Source organism: Bison bison, unplaced genomic scaffold (assembly GCF_000754665.1).
Source record: "Bison bison bison isolate TAMUID 2011002044 unplaced genomic scaffold, Bison_UMD1.0 scf7180017858048, whole genome shotgun sequence".
Lineage (NCBI taxonomy): Eukaryota > Metazoa > Chordata > Mammalia > Artiodactyla > Bovidae > Bison > Bison bison.
Genome location: NW_011488621.1, coordinates 3,667,693 through 3,676,581, shown reverse-complemented (window position 1 = coordinate 3,676,581; position 8,889 = coordinate 3,667,693). Strand labels below are relative to the sequence as shown.

Sequence of the window (8,889 nt, the reverse complement as noted above, 5' to 3'; positions counted from 1 at the left end):
CAAAATATTGCTCACTGTTAATTTTTAGAAGATCCATCATAGGACCATAGGAGTAATTGGCAGTCAAATGACTGAGGAGTACCAATTAGAGAACAAAGCCTTGGGTGCTCAAAGTGTTTCTTTAAAAACTGTTGCATTCCCCATGATATTTAGGAAAGACACTATTAAGAGTGAGTGTGAGTGATAGTTGCCCAGTCCTGTCTGACTCTTTGCAACTCCATGGACTGTAGCCCACAAGGCTTCTTTGTCCATGGAATTCTCCAGGCAAGAATACTGGAGTCGGTTGCCATTTCCTTCTCCAGAGGATATTCCCCACCCAGGGAATTGAACACAAGTCTCTGGCATTGCAGGCGGATTCTTTACCATCTGAGCCTCCAGGGAAGCCTACTATTAAGAGACATTTCTAAGTATAAAGACAGGTCAATTTAAACAGTATCAGAAATACTTGCTTGACTCTATTGTAGAATCTATGGACAATACATTAGAATATGTAATTAATCCATACACCTTTTCTAAAGGAATACCCAAGACAGAAGTAGCAATAAAGTTATAAATGACAATCATCAATCAGATGAAATAATTTAGATGAAGCTTTTCTCTCTTGAAGAAATGGGGACTGGGAAACCGGTCAGGATGGAAATACAATGTGCTTTTAACTTTGCATAAAAAATAATGTTCAGTTCCATGTTGCTGAACATAGCTCTGTTTTTGCCAAATAAATCCTCTACTTTAAATTACTGTCCGAATGCTTTATTAAAACTCTGCCTCTGGCCTTTGTTTTGGAATCTGTAACTTTTGTTGCTTCCCTATTAGGCTTCCCTAGTAGCTCAGACAGTAAAGCATCTACTTGCAATACGGGAACCCAGGTTCAATCCCTGGGTCAGGATGGTCCCCTGGAGAAGGAAACGGCAACCCACTGCGGTATTCTTGTCTGGAGAATTCCATGGACAGAGGAGCCTGGTGGGCTAGTCCACGGAGTCATAAAGAGTCGGACACGACTGAGCGCCTAACTCAGTCTTTTGTTGTCGCCTCCTGATCGCTGTCCTCTGAAGATTCTACTTCTTTCCCGCTGTCGCCTGACACCTCAGTTGCCCTTGGAAGTTGCGCTATCCTTCCCCTGGTCCTTCTTGCTCTGACTGCTCCGTAGCCACAGAAAACTGCCAGCGCCGTGAATCACGCCACTCTTCCTGTACTTTGTTACTGCTGCAGTAGGGATGTCAAAGCAAACACCCTGCTTTCCTTTGAGAAGGACCATTCCCTTCACTTTGGAATCAGTATCCTCACCCAGGAGCTCTTCAAGTTCTTTCCAAGCAGAACTAATGTTTGGCATTGCAATCGCGCACTGCCGATCATGGTCACAAAGCCTGCATTTGAGTTGTTCACAGAGCGCTGGTCTACCGACGTGGCACCGGAGAAGTGGGTCAGGGCTGTTGCAGGAGCTTCCAAGGTTCCCTGCTCCCCAGTCAGGTTCTCGGCTGACTGCTCGAAGTGACCAATAGCAGCGGGAGGCACGGAGTCCAAGAGCCTGATGGCATCTTCGCTAGAAGCTTTTATTATCTCTGTTTCAGAATGAACACCTATTCGCTTAAATGTAATTCCCACTTTTTGCTCCACTTGGGCTCACTGGTATTCTTCTTTGTGCTGGGAAAAGCAGATGCAAATCCCGGTCATTCCAACTCTACCTGTTCACCCAGAACGATGAACGTAGGGACTCCGCATCCTTTGGCAGAAAACTTTGAACAACCAGGTGAACCTCAGGGATGTCTAAACCACGTGCAGCAACATTGGTTGGAACCCAAACTCCAAAATCACCATTTCTAAAACCTTTCCTGGTGATTTGCCTTTGCTTCTATGGATTGTCTCTGTGCAATGACTGGGCATCGTACCTTACGGCCACATTCTGCGACAACTCCTGGGTTTCTTTCTTCATTTCACAAAATACGATAGTGGGCCCTTGAAAACCACTATCTCCAATAACTGCTGCCTTCCGAGTCCAGTGGCACTTGATAGCCACATGCTCTACAGTTATTGCCATTTTCTGCGTCTATTTACCAATCAGGTCCATTTGTTCATATGTAGATTTCATGTATTTCTTAGCAACATTACACAACCAATGGGAGCAAGTTGCAGAAAAAAAGTAATGTTTTAGGTTGTCTTCTGAATCATTCTTGCATGCCATGGATAAAATCTCTTCCACTTGATCATCAAAGCCCTTGTCCAACATTTGGTCAACCAATCCAGGACAACATGCTTAAGTTTGGTGAGATCTAGCTTGCCATTCTGCAGGTGGTCTTTTTCTTAAGTTAATTTATTTTTTAATTGAAGGATACTTGCTTTAAAGGATTTTGTTGCTTTCTTTCAAACATCAACATGAATCAGCCGTAAGTATACATATGTCCCTCCCTCTTGAAACTCCCTCCTATCTCCCTCTCCATCCCACCCCTCTAGGTTGATGCAGAGCCCCTGTTTGAGTTTCCTGAGACATATAGCAAATCCCCATTGGCTATCTATTTTACATATGGTAATGTCAGTTTCTGTGATACTCTCTCCATACATCTCACCCTCTCCACCCCTCTCCCCATGTCCATAAGTCTGTTCTCTCTGTCTGTTTCTCCATTGGTGCCCTGCAAATAAATTCATCAATACCATCTTTCTAGATTCCATATATGTGCATTAGTATATGATATTTATCTTTCTCTTTCTGACTTACTTCATTCTGTATAACAGGCTCTAGATTTATCCACATCATTAGAACTGACTCAAATGTGTTCCTTTTTAATGCTAAGTAATATTTCATTGTGTGTATGTAAAACTTCAGTATCCATTCATCTGTCAGTGGACATCTAGGTTGCTTCTATGGTCTAGCTGTTGTAAATAGTGCTGAATAAGACCAGAAACTGTAAAACTCTTAGAGGAAAACATAGGCAGAACACTCAATGACATAAAGCAAGATCCTCTATGACCCACCTCCTAGAATAATGGAAGTAAAAAAATTAAACAACTGGGACCTAATTAAGCTTAAACGCTTTTGCATAGCAAAGGAAACTATAAACCAGGTGAAAAGACAACCCTCAGAATGGGAGAAAATAATAGCAAATGAAAAAAAAACTTACAAAGGATTAATTTCCAAAATATACAAGCAGTTCATACAATTCAATACTAGAAAAACAAACAACTCAATCAAAAAGTGGGAAAAAGACCTAAACAGACATTTCTCCAAAGAAGACATACAAATGGATAACAAACACTTGAAAAGATGCTCAACATTGCTCATTATTAGAAAAATGAAAATTAAAACTACAATGAGATATCACCTCACACTGGCCAGAATGACTATCATCAAAAAGTCTACAAACAATAAATGCTGGAGAGAGTGTAGAGGAAAGAGAACCCTCTTGCACTGTTGGTGGAAATATAAATTGATATCACCACTATGGAAGACAGTATGGAGATTCCTAAAAAAGAAAAAAAGCTAGGAACAAAACCACCATATGACCCAGCAATCCCACTCTTAGGTCCACACCCTGCTGCTGCCAAGTCGCTTCAGTGGCAGTCCGACTCTGTGCAACCCCATAGATGGCAGCCCACCAGGCTCCCCCGACCCTGGGATTCTCCAGGCAAGAACACTGGAGTGGGTTGCCATTGCCTTCTCCGATACACCCTGAGGAAATCAAAATTGAAAAAGACACAGGCAGGTGATCTTTGATACGACCTGATGTCCCAATCAGGATATCAGTCCCATTCCTCATGCATTCAATTTGCCCTCTATAGGATGTTCCACCATAAAAACAAGCTGTTGTCAGCTTTTTTGTGATGTCGCTAAAGTCCCTGCTTACTTGACTTGCCAACTCCCTGTGGGTTCAAGAACCAGTACCTGAGGGGTACCGCCTCTCTTCCGGTCTTGCAGATCTCCCTGAAGTTTCTCAACCAAAAGGAAAGCAAAGGAGAATGTCTTTCTGGTTCCTGCCCATGCCTGTGAAATCAAATCCTTTCCACTATAGACCTGGTGAAACGTCTTTGCTTGTATGGGAAACAGGAAGGTCACTCCCTGGGCTTTGAGAAGTTTAATAGTTTCTTCAGATATGGGAAAATTAGAGAAAGCTCCTTTTTTTTTTTTGCTCCACAGTCATTTCCTGCTCTAACTCACTGTTTTCTTCACTGGTAGCTTCCTTGGATTTGGAGTCAGATCCAAAAACAGGAAACCTATTCTTGAAGCTGTGGCTTTTCTCTCCAGTTTCTTCATTTATTTCTTTTTCTTTCTTCATCTTTTTGGGCTTAGGTGCACCAACTTTTCCTCAGAAGGCTCTTCATTTTTTATAACTTTTTTGGTTTTAGGAGAAACAATTGTCTTTTCACAGGGCTTCTTCGATTTTTTTTAACTTTTGTTTTTAGGAGAAATAATGTCATCTTGAGATGGCCCTTCTTTCTTTTTGGCCTTTTATGGGTTTAGGAGAATTCATTGCAACCTCAGAAGGCCCTGCTTTCTTTTTAACCTTTTTAACTTTGGGGGAAATCATTTCTTCCTTTTCTTCTGCTGCCTCTTCAGTCTGATGAGATTTTGGCTTCTCTTTTTTACCTTGCCTCTCATTTGCTTTCCCAGAATCTCCACTTTTTCCATGGCTGTGTCTGACACCAAGTCCACATCACTAAGAAGTTTTCTTGGCATGACTCAGCACAAGTGTACACCAAGTGGTCTTGTCTATCGCATAGAGAGGAAGAGACACGGCCATTTTTGATTAAAAGAAGAAGACCAAGCCCATGACAATCCTAGATTTGATCCTAGAACAGAAAAGGGATGTGAATGAGACAGAGACAAAATTTGAATGAGAGTGAATTCTCACACTGTTGCAAAAGTTCTAGGCCCCACAATAACCTGATCATCTGATCCCACAAAAGCACTGGGAGTCCCCAGGGAATCTGACTTTGAAGGACAGTGGGATTTGATTACAGAGCTTCCAAAGGACTAGAGGAAACAGAGATTCTTGGAGGGCACAAACAAAACTGTGTGTGTACAAGGACCCAGCAGAAAGGAGCAGTGACCCTGTAAGAGACAGAGTCAGACCTGCCTGCGAGTGTTTGAGGGTCTCCTGCAGAGGAGTGGGTCAGCAGTGGCCTGCTACAGGGACAGGGTCACTGGCAGAAACAGTCTTGGGAGGTGAGGTTTGGCATAAGTCCTTTTGGAGGTCACTTTTAGCCAACTGCATCTATAATAGCTTCAAAAAGATTAAAATGTAGCAAAGGAGATGAAAGATCTATACATTAAAAACTATAAAACCTTGATGAAAAAATTTAAGAAGACAAAAATAAATGGAAAGATATTTCATGCTCATAAACTGAATAATTAATATTGCAAAAATTCCCATATTACTCAAAGCAATCTACAGATTCAATGAATTTCCTATAAAATTCCAAAGGCATTTTTCACATAAATAGAAAAAATAATCCTAAAATGTATATGGAGTCACAAAAAGCACTGAATATGTAAAAGGATCTTGAGCAAGAACAAAGTTGGAAGCACCATACTTCCAGATTTCAAATTATGTTAGAAACTAATAAAAAAGTATATTTCATAAAAACAGGCACATAAGCCAATGGGACAAAATAAAAGACCTGGCTAGAAACCCGCATATCTATGGACAACTAATCTTCTACAAGGGTCTCAAAAATACAATACAATGAGAGGAAAGGATAATCTCTTCAATAGATTGTTGGGAAAATTTGATATCCACATGCAAAAGAATGAAATTGGATACACAAAACCAACCAAAATCAGATTAAAACCTAAATCTATCATCTGAAACCACAAAATTCCTAAGGGTTGGGGGGAATATGAGGAAAGGGCTCCATGACCCTGTTCCTGGCAATGACTTTTTGGATGTGACACACAAAGGCACATACAACAAAAGTAAAAATTAACAAATGGGGTTAGAGAAAAAAATAAAAATCTTTTGCATGACAAAGGCAACAATCAGCAAAATGATAAGACAGTGTACAGAATGGGGAGAATATATCTGTAAACCACATGTCTAATAATTGATTTTATCCAAAATACATAAGGGATTCCAATAACTCATTAGCAAATAAACAAATAATCCAATTTAAAAAATGGAAAGAGGCCCTGAATAAATATTTCTCAGAAGAAGAGGTTAACAGGTACATTAAAATGTGTTTAATATCATTAATCATCAGGAAAATGCAAATCAAATCCACAGGACCTATTGCTTCATAACTATGAGAATGATTATTATCAAACAAAAGATAACAAGTGTTTGGCAATCACGTGTTGAAAAATAAGGAGCCTTGGTACACTGTTGGTGGGAATGTAACTGGTACAGGCTTTATGGAAAACATATGGAGCTTTCCTAAAATACTGAAAAGCAGAACTACCATGTGATCAGCAAGCCCACTTCTGGACATTTATCCAAAGAAACTGAAATCAGGATACCTGTACTATCATATTCATTCCAGGACTATTCACAATTGCCAACATATGGAAACAATCTAATATCCATCAGTGAATAAATGGGTAAAGAAAATGTTATAACAGACACACATACATACACACAATGGAATATTACTCAGCCTTAAAAAATAGAAAATTCTGTGATTTGTGACAACTTGGATGGAACTGGAGGACATATGCTAAGTGAAATAAGACAGAAACAAATAAAAACTGTACCATGTCACCTATACATGGAACCTAAAAAAGTCAAACTTCTGGAAGAAGAGTGTAGAATGGTGATTACCAGGGTCTGATAAGAGGAAGAAATGAAGAGACAGTGGTTAAATGGCACAAAGTTTCAGTTATGCCAGATAAGTAAATTCCAAAGATCTATTCTGCAGCATACTACTTACAGCTAATGATACTTTATTATAGATTTAAAATTTGCTAAGCCTGTAGATATTAAGTTCAGCCTGTAGATATTAAAAATTCCTCAGAAAACTACTAGAACTGATTTTAAAAAATGGAAGGAAAGTATCAGGATACAAGGCTAACATACAGAAATCACTTGCATTTATTTATACTAACAATGAAATATCAGTAAAGGAAAGTAAAAAAGAAATCCATTTTAAAATCACATTTAAAGAAACTAATGACCTAAATGGGGAAAGAACTTGAAAAAAAAATCATGTATATGTATAACTGAATCACTTTGCTGTACACCTAGAACTAACACATTTTATTAATAAATCAAATATAGTCCAATATAAAATAACATTTTTTTAAAATTTAAGCATTTAGTGATAAAGCTGACCAAGGAGGAGAAAGACTTATATGCTAAGAACTATAAAACTCTGGTAAAGAAAACTGAAGCTGATTCAAAGAAATCAAAAGCTATCCCATGCTCTTGGATTACAAAATTAATATTGTTATAATAGCAATACTACCTAAAGCAATATACAAATTTCATGTGATCTATCATATTACCCAAGATATTTTTTCACAAAATTAGTACAGATAATCCTAAAATTTATATGGAACCATAAAAGTCTAGAATTGCCAAAAAAAAAAAAACCCTGAATAAAATAGAAAAAAAAAGATATATAACCACCCCAGACTTCAGAAAGTACTGCAAAGTTACAGTAATCAAAACAACATGGCTTTGGCATAAAGATAGACATCTGGATCAATGAGACATCTCAATCAATGGAACAGAAAACAGAGCCCAGAAATAAACCCACAAGGCTACAGTCAATTAATCTTTGACAAGGGAGGCAAGAATATATTAAAACAGTAGAAGAAAAACAGTCTCTTTAGTAAGTGGTGCTGAATCAATGAAGTTAGAACACATGTTCATGCCATACACAAAAGTAAACTCAAAATGGCTTCAAATTTTTAAAAAATACATGACACCATGAAACTTCTATCAGGAAGCATAAGAAAAACATTTGTTGACATAAATCATGCCAATGTTTTCTTAGGTCAATCTCCCAAGGCAATAGAAATAAAAGCAAAAGTAAACAAGTGGGACTTATTCAAACTTAAAAGCTTTTTCACAGCAAAGAAACCAATACAATATTGTAAAATAAATAGCCTCTAATTAAAATAAATAAATTTAAATTAAAAAAAAAACATAAAATGAAATGACAGCCTATGGACTAAGAAAAAGTAACTGTAAGTGATACCATTGACAAAGGACTTAATTCCCAAAGAATGCTAACAGCATGCAACTCTAATATCAGAAAGACACTCAATCCAATCAAACCATTCAGTTCAGTTCAGTTCAGCCGCTCAGTTGTGTCCGACTCTTTGTGACCCCATGAATCCCAGCATGCCAGGCCTCCCTGTCCATCACCAACTCCCAGAGTTCACTCAACCTCACGTCCATCGAGTCAGTGATGCCATCCAGCCATTTCATCCTCTGTCGTCCCCTTCTCCTGTCCCCAATCCCTCCCAGCATCAGAGTCTTTTCCAGTGAGTCAACCCTTTGCATGAGGTGGCCAGAGTACTGGAGTTTCAGCTTTAGCATCATTCCTTCCAAAGAACACTCAGGACCAATCTCCTTTAGAATGGACTGGTTGGATCTCCTTGCAGTCCAAGGGACTCTCAAGAGTCTTCTCCAACACCACAGTTCAAAAGCATCAATTCTTCAGCACTCAGCTTTCTTTACAGTCCAACTATCATATCCATACATATGGAAAAACCATAGCTTTGACTAGATGGACCTTTGTTGGCAAAGTAATGTCTTTGCTTTTGAATATGCTATCTAGGTTGGTCATAGCTTTCCTTCCAAGGAGTAAGCGTCTTTTAATTTCATGGCTGTAATCACCATCTGTAGTGATTTTGGAGTCCAAAAAAAATAAAGTCTGACACTGTTTCTACTGTTTCCCCACCTATCTGCCATGAAGTGATGAGACCGGATGCCATGATCTTCGTTTTCTGAATGT

At 38.8% G+C, this 8,889-nt stretch overlaps 1 pseudogene; it reads right to left on the bottom strand.

Annotated features, from left to right (window-relative positions):
• Positions 1-734: 734 nt before the first annotated feature.
• Positions 735-4,666, bottom strand: LOC105004505 (annotated as a pseudogene).
• Between the last annotated feature and the right edge of the window lie 4,223 nt (positions 4,667-8,889).